Source organism: Protobothrops mucrosquamatus, unplaced genomic scaffold, assembly GCF_001527695.2.
Source record: "Protobothrops mucrosquamatus isolate PMUCROS unplaced genomic scaffold, P.Mucros_1.0 scaffold_172, whole genome shotgun sequence".
NCBI lineage: Eukaryota > Metazoa > Chordata > Lepidosauria > Squamata > Viperidae > Protobothrops > Protobothrops mucrosquamatus.
In genome coordinates, this window is record NW_015386248.1 from 752410 (window position 1) to 760839 (window position 8430).

An 8430-nucleotide genomic window follows, 5' to 3' on the forward strand; every position below is an offset into this window, starting at 1 on the left:
ATGCATCTTTCATGAGAAGAAAATATTGTCTTTTTTGAGTGGATAGGTTATAGATTTACAGAAACCAATCCTTAATGTCTCAACGATTTTACTTTTCCAATTTGCCAGTATAATTCTTTGAGCCACCCCATGCCTGGGACAACCAAAATTCTTCCTAGATAATCAGATGACAGAAGTTTGGTATACACAAATTCAACATCACATTAACACTGAGGGATTTCTTCATAAATCAATTTATGTACATTAAAAGTTCATATGACCACATCAGATATCAATGACCTTTCAATGTATTTGCATCTCCAACAGAGAAAATCTGTTGTCCATTCTTTCAAGTACTGTACATTATTTGGGGTGTCCAATACACTCGAAATAGAATTTTCTGAATGAAATAGTTTTTAATTTAATTAACGTATGCTGCCAAGAGTTACAAATTTCTTTATTTGTATCCCATCTCTATTATTTTTACAAATAACTCAAGGCAGTGAAGCACACCTTTTTCCTCCTGTTTTCCCCAAAACAACAACCTTGTGAAGTAAGTTGTGCAGAGAGAATGTGTCTGGTCCAATGTCACCTAGCTGGCTTTCATGCATAAGATGAGACTTGAATTCATGGACTTCTACTTGCTGGCCTATTGTCTTAACCACTAGATCAAACTGGCTCTCACTGTCAATTCATCAAGTTGTGAATGAGGCAATCTTACAAATTCTCTAAGGAAAACAAACAGTAGATAAAAAATAGTTGCTTTCTGATTCCATTTATATCAGACATATGTTTATTTTTCAACTAGTTCCCCCATTTTCTTTTTTCTTCCCAATGGAGCTGCCCAATCTCTTTAATTGCTCCTTTAACTGCTTCCTTCTTTTTCTTCTTTTGGGCTAGAATGGGGGATATGGCATGTTTTTTGTGAATATGTTTATGTGAGAAAGAACAACTACTATGTGCAGATAAGGGGAAGGAAGAATGGAAATGAAAAAAAATCACACTTTTTTTTCAGAAATAAAAATATCCTGAGAACCAATTGTACTTCAGATTCATTTAACCATTGCCCTTTTACCTAATAGAACTAGCAACTGACTAGTGCATTGGAGATCAAAGCAGAGCTGGGTTCACAGCTAGGTCAACCCACTTCTAGGTCAACCCACTTCCTGTAGGGCAAAACTTTAAAGAATAGGTTTGCATTCTACCATAAAATGCTCTTGATTTCATATGGTATATTTCTAATAGTCTATAACTTCCTTTATTTTTAATAGTCATATTCAACTGTTTCAAGGTAATCCAAGTGTTTCACTGATTTGGAATGAGTTTACAGTTGAGAGAAAAAGGGAGAGAGAAAATCCAAAGGAAGTTGATCAAGTTGGAAATGTCATCTGACTGTCTTCTGGCTGTACTAGCCCTAGCCCTGTACTAGTTTGTACACATGTACAAACAAAAAGCCCTCCCTTTGCAACATACAGATTGGTTGATAATTTACTTTGTTTGATTATATTGTTTAGGCGGTTTGTTTTGACAGTTAATGTATTTCAGTCTCTCCATGACAGTGTTGTTACTTTAATGAAATGTGAGGTCATTGTAACATGGGGCCTGCCTTAATTTTGCAATGTGATGTTTGGGCTGTGTTTAAGTGGCATGTCATGAGACTGGGTTTTCTTTCTGGGATTTTTGTGGTAGAGAAAATAATAAAACAATAGGCCTTCATCTTACAGAAGGAATCCCAAGAAAACTAAGAGTTGGGCTAGTACTTGGAAAGAAAACTATATTCCCATTGTAAGTGACACTTTATCACTTCAATAAAGATCTTTGATACTCAGTTTAAGTCTTCTTAATCATATTGGATAAAGTAAAAAAAACTGGATAAAAATGTAATATTTTTTTCACTTTCGAGTGTTTGGATAGTGTTAAGGAAATATCCATATACTAACAACCTCCTCCTTTTGTGAGCCATATTTTGGAGACACTGGGCTCCCTACAGATATGTGGGAGTCATCTGTCAGAATTTTCATTGATAGTCACATCTGGAGACCTCTAAGGTTAGAGATGGATCATTGATTAGATTCACTAGGGAAGTCACATCCACAAGAGCCAATAGAAAACTTGGCTGCTGAGATGGAACAGCAAATGCATTCTCACAAAGCATCACTATGCTTAATAACTAAAGATAGCGAAATTAACTTTGATACATTAGCAGGATATTCCACAACTTCCTGTCCCCAAGACTAAAAGCAATGTAACAAGTAATTGCTGCTCTTGCTTGATGTATCAGATATGCTGTCTTGAGTGGTGTCTTCAATCTGATTAATGACAGAGCCAGTCCTATGTGTAATGTTATTTCAACACAATATAATGTATGGAATACTACTGCATATATAATTTCATCTGTGTGAGTGCATGGATTGTTCCTCTATAACAGGGGTAGTCAACCTTGGCTCTTTTATGACTCGTGGACTTCAACTCCCAGAATTCCTGAGCCAGCTAAGCTGGCTCAGGAATTCTGGGAATTGAAGTCCACGAGTCATAAAAGAGCCAAGGTTGACTACCCCTGCTCTATAACATGCTTGCCTGCATGCTTCTTATTACAAAGGTCAGCTAATGTGAATTTTGTGTATTTTCATCTCCATCAGTTCAGATATATGGGATGTTTTAACTTGGTGCTTCTTGTTTCCACTTAAGGGACAGACCAGCTTGAAAACAGATTGGAGAATGTTATATAAAAAGTGGATATTATCTGGCCTTCTGTAGAACACTTCCTTCTATTCCTTTGATACTAGTCAACCAAGAGCATAAGTTATCACTGCTTATTCTATAAGAGAAATGTCCTATAAGAAATTTTGCAGTGATTTAAATTGGATAAAAAGAATTTTGTTTTTGTAGATGAAAAAACAGACTTTGAAAGGAATCTGTACACTAATGATGAACATCTTATTGCCAGATACATAAAATGTTATTAAAATGAATCAGGATGATGAATGTATTAAAGATTATATGATTAAATGGACAAATATTTGAATATATTATTATGCTTAATCAATGGGAAAATATATAAGGAAATAAAATATAAGGGAACATGAAATAAGTGTTGGAAAAGTAATCAATCAATTTTTACTACCTTTAGTGGACATATAAGAATGCCAAGAATTATTGGGACCAGATTTGTTGTTAGATTTAGAAGATATTAAAAATGGATGTACAAATGAAACCAGAAGTTTTACTTTTAAATATAATGAATAAGTAGAGTGAAAGAAAACATGGGACTTTGTTTCTATATGTGACAACGGCAGCGAGACTTTTTTATGCACAGAAGTGGAAAGATACACAAATTCCCCAAACAGGAGAATACATTGTGAAATCATTGGAATTGGCAGAGATGGCAAAACTGACTGCTTTGATGAAAGATAAAAGCTTGTCTAACTTTGTTTCTGTTTGGAAACCACTTTTAACCTCTTGCTTGAGAAAGATAAAAATGAAATTTTGATTTTAAAATTTGATGCTTAGATCTGTTATGATTACAGAAATATTACCTATGTTTATTTTATTGTTAGCTATGCATACTTTATATTTTTATGTTTAAGTATAAATTTAGATAAGAGGCTATTTTATTATATATTGATTACTTAGTTTATATACTTTTTATATAATGCTTTTGCGTTTTTTTGAACTTGGAGTAAGAGGTTATTTTATTATAGATTTGTATCTGTATAGAAGAAAGTTTGAAAATCCTTTTTCATATTTTTTCTTGTAACTTCTACACTTTTCTCTCTTTTTGATCCTTGTGCCCCCTAATTTTTCCTTTTCTGTTATTTTGTATTTTATTATTTTAACTTAATAAAGCTGTTTTTAAAAAAGAAATTATGCAGAATGTTCTGTCTGTATCTTTTGCTTCCTTGATTTGAATTCTTTTCATTTAGTAAATTGTCTAAGATTTTCTTTCATCTTTTGTACATCTATATCAGGATCCAGCAGAAATTAATCATCAAATATTTTAATAATGGAGTTCAGTAGTTACCAGTATAAAAGAGCACTCTGTTGAAGGCTGGAAGGCTGAAGAACAAAAAGAATAAGCTTCTATAGCACCACAATAGATGGGAAACTAGGGACTTGGAAGTTGGAAACATAATAAATAGAAATATAGAAGAAAAAAACAGACATTTAGCCTGATAAATGTCTTTTATGGTAAAACAAACTGAAAGATGTTTATTGAATCTGGTAAAGAGAAAATGATTATTACCATAGTCATAAAATTCAATCAATTGGTAGAGAAGGTTCTGCAATCTTGAAATAATGGAGGCGAATCTTGAAGGATCAGAATAGAAAAAAAACCTCAGGACCTACTGAGTGATTACTGAGTAATTTGAGAGAGAGATGGGGGCATATCAATTTAATAACTAATTAACAAACTAACTCAGTTTCAATCCACCTTCAACTGTAGAAGCTGAATTTTTGCATGTGCATATTGCCTTGATCTTTTGAAGGAAGTACAGGACATAGGTATAATAAATAAACATCCTGTGAATTAAAAAAAAAATGTAATTAAATACTACGTTTAGAGGAAGTGATTATCTCTGTAGGGAATGTTGACTGAACTCCTGTCCTCCAGTTACCACACCTTTTTCTGTATGTCAATTAACATTAGAAAAAAAAATACTATATCTTCAGGGTGTGGGGGATTTTTATCAATATCACAACTGATAAGGGCAGTAGCATCTATGGGAGGTGGGATCAAAGCCAATGGGAGGTGGGTTCAAAATAGGAAAGTCAGCAGTCATAACAGTACAATATTCAAATCATACCCCCTTTCTACTGTGTTTCACAGAAAATAAGACCTGGTCTTATTTATTTATTTATTTTGCCTCCAAAAGAGGCACCAGGTCTTATTTTCGGGATGTGTGTGTCTTTTCCACTCACCTTCGGCACCGACAGCCCCGCTTAGATGGCCCACTTCTGCAGCCAAAGGAGCAGCTTCATTCTGCAGCTGAGAATGGAGCTCTGGCCTTCATTTTGCAGTCAAAGGCCTTTCTGGAAAGCCACTGCAGCCAATAATCGAGCTATGTATCGAATCCATAGCTCGAGTCTCAGCTGCAGAGGCCTTGCAGAACTGAGCTATCCATAGCTTGGTTCTTGGCTGCAAAGGAAAGGCCTCTGACTGCAAAATGCAGGTCTGGGGACGCCACAGAAGAAGTGGGCCAGCAAGGAGAGGCCTGGCTGCCAGGTAAGTGGGTGCGGTGCATGTTGGGCAGCTCCACACCTCCACCCCCACCCTAGCTTGATTTTTAGATGTGTGCCTCACCCCAGAACTAGGGCTTATTTTGGGGATAGGGCTTATATTAGACCCCCCCCCCCAAAAAAAATCAAGCTAGGGCTTATTTTCGGGGTAAGTCTTACTTTCAGGGAAACAGAGTTTAGCTACTAGTATAATTCATAAATTCATAGGAGTAGGTATTTGATTATAGTGTCGTGACCACTGATTTCTCTATTTTGACATTTCTCCCTCTTGTGGAAGCCACTGAATTAAGGAGGACTTAAGTTTTCTCTTGTGCACCTCAGTTCATAATTTTCGAAAACTAGCAATGTGAATATCCATTACATCATTACAGGTAGTCCTCAACTTACAACAGTTTGTTTAGTGACCATTTGAAGTTACAACAGCACTGAAAAAAGTGACTTATGACCGTTTTTCACACTGTGGCAGTATTCTCATGGTCATGTGATCAAAATACTGATATTTATTATGGTTGCCGTGTTCCAGGGTCATGTGATCACCTTTTGCAACTTTCTGACAAACAAAGTCAATGGGGAAGCCAGATTCACTTAATAACCATGTTAGTAAGTTAATAACTGCAATGATTCACTTAACAACTGTGGTAAGAAAGGCTGTAAAATGGATCAAAATTTACTTAACTGTCTTGCTTAGCAACAGAAATGTTGGGCTCAATTGTGGTCGTAAGTTGAGGACTACCTATAATGTAACATGCAATTTGAACTTCAGGGTTGTGGAAGCTGCATTTGACAAAACTCCTGCCAATGTTTTTTAATAAAAGATTTGAGAGCAATTTCTCCTCCAGTGGAACTAAATAGCAGTGGCATCCACAGGAGGAGGAAAATGGCAGGTGGATACTTTAGGTGTATATATATATATATATTAACAAATAAAAGAAAAAATGAACACCAGGATAAAATAAACCAGCCTGTTTAATATAAACAGGTCTGTGGTTAAAAACGTCCTAAGCTTTTGTCCGGCCAAAAACTGCCGGCGTCATCAGAGTTAGAATAGCAGGAGATCAGGAAGGCAGCTCATATAGCCTCCTGCCTCTGCGCCCGGCTCCTTGAGCGTGTCATCGGCCCGTTGATTGTGTTAATCCCTATCACGCAGAGTTGTTCCGCCTCAGGCAAACTGTCTTTGACTCCACTGGTTGTTTTACGATCCTCAAGTGCTCTTTTGGAGCATGTACAAGCACTTGGAGGGTGGCTGTCAATTCGTCCCTGCGCCGAGTCCCCCTCCCTCTCAGGACCATTATCCTCCCCCACCCCCAAGGCCGTTGTCGTAATTCCTCCACCCCAGTCCTGCAATAAGCAGCTGTTCCGGCATTCCTGAATGCCAGAACAGCTGCTTGTTGCAGGACTGGGGTGGAGGAATTACGACAATGGCCTTGGGGGTGGGTGGAGGAATTATGACAACGGCCTTGGGGGTGGGGGAGGATAATGGTCCTGAGAGGGAGGGGGACTGGGCGCAGGGACGAATTGACAGCCAAGTGCTTGTTCACGCTCCAAAAGAGCACTTGAGGATCGTAAAACAACCAATGGAGTCAAAGACAGTTTGCCTGAGGCGGAACAACTCTTTAACTGGCTTTTTAACCCTGAAGATGTTGGGAGCTCCCAACGAAAGCTCGGTTTTCAATTAAAGTATTTTTACTTAAACCCTCCTGGTGATCGTAAATTAATTAGTTATTTCATAATGAATACACCCGGGAGTCATATTTTTACAGATATCATTAACCATATAAGAACTTTTATCTCTAAATTATTATTATTAAATTATTTATTCCCTGGTGCTCACGTCTATTGACTGACTTTGAATATATATATATATATATATATATATATATATATATATATATATATATATATATATATATATATATATATATATATATATATATATATATATATATATATATATATATATATATCCAAATTTCTTTTTTCTGACAAAGAGTAAAGAATTAAATTGGCAGTATGGCAGTTGAAAATGTCAAGGTGTTCACAATCAGACCAATCTGTCTGAACTCCCTATATATATATATATATATATATATATATGTGAGTCTTTGGTCATTCGGGTTTTCTCCCGTGTAAGATTAGAAGTATCATAGCGACGTTTCGATGAAATCACATTCATCATCATCAGGCTTGTGCTTNATATATATATATATATATATATATATATATATATATATATATATATATATATATAAAGAGAACGTAAAAAACTAACATAGAATAAAGAAAACAAAGAAATAGAAAGAAAGGGGGGACAAACCCAAAGTGCAGAAAAAAGGATAAAAAGAAACAGAAGTTTCTGATTGCCTTTGTAGAAAATACAAGTAACTCTTACTCTACAATTACAAGAAAAGCTCACCTTTTTCTATTATTCATTTTTTGTAATCATAAAAATGTATCATAAATAAGTCATAAATGTACTTTTCCCAATCTCATGCAAAAACTCAAGGTCTTTCAGGTATCCATAAACATTCTTTTCTCTGATCAAATAAGTTAATATAGCCATTTCTGAAAATTCAAGTTTAGATTTCTACCTTCAACTTTTCAGAATACCCAGAACAAGCATGTCAGTGAAGATTCTACCACCACCATTCTTCCAATAAAGGAAAAAATATTAATATAATTGTTCATTAACTTACATGATCTGATTTTCCATCTACCACACAGGAAAAAGGGAAATAAATAATAACTTGTTAATACTATTTTTTGTTCACAATAGGAAGAGTTCTAATCTTAATTAGTTGCCAACTACAGTTCCCAGCCCTCCATTTTTAATTAGGATAGAAGCTCTACATGATAAAATATACTAATTCTTTTTCTTTTCTTTTTTTTTCAGGGCAAGTTCAGGCAAGAAACGAGAAAGTTTTGTGGAGGTTCCTTGTTCTTCCTATTTGTGGCTGAGCCAAAGTGCTTCAGCAATAATCTTCTGTTTTGACTGTTCTTTGGCATTAGAAATTGTTTACCTGCTTGTAAGTTTGGATGAAGGGAGAAAGTATAAATAAGCATGGATTAAAGCATCAAACTGGAACTTGATCCCAAAATGTGTACACTCTTAGCTGCTGTATTTGCTTTGCTACCTGAATTAATTAATTAATTAATTAATTAATTAAATTAATTCAGGGCTGCAAAAAGAGAGGGAGGAAGAGAGGGAGGGAGAGA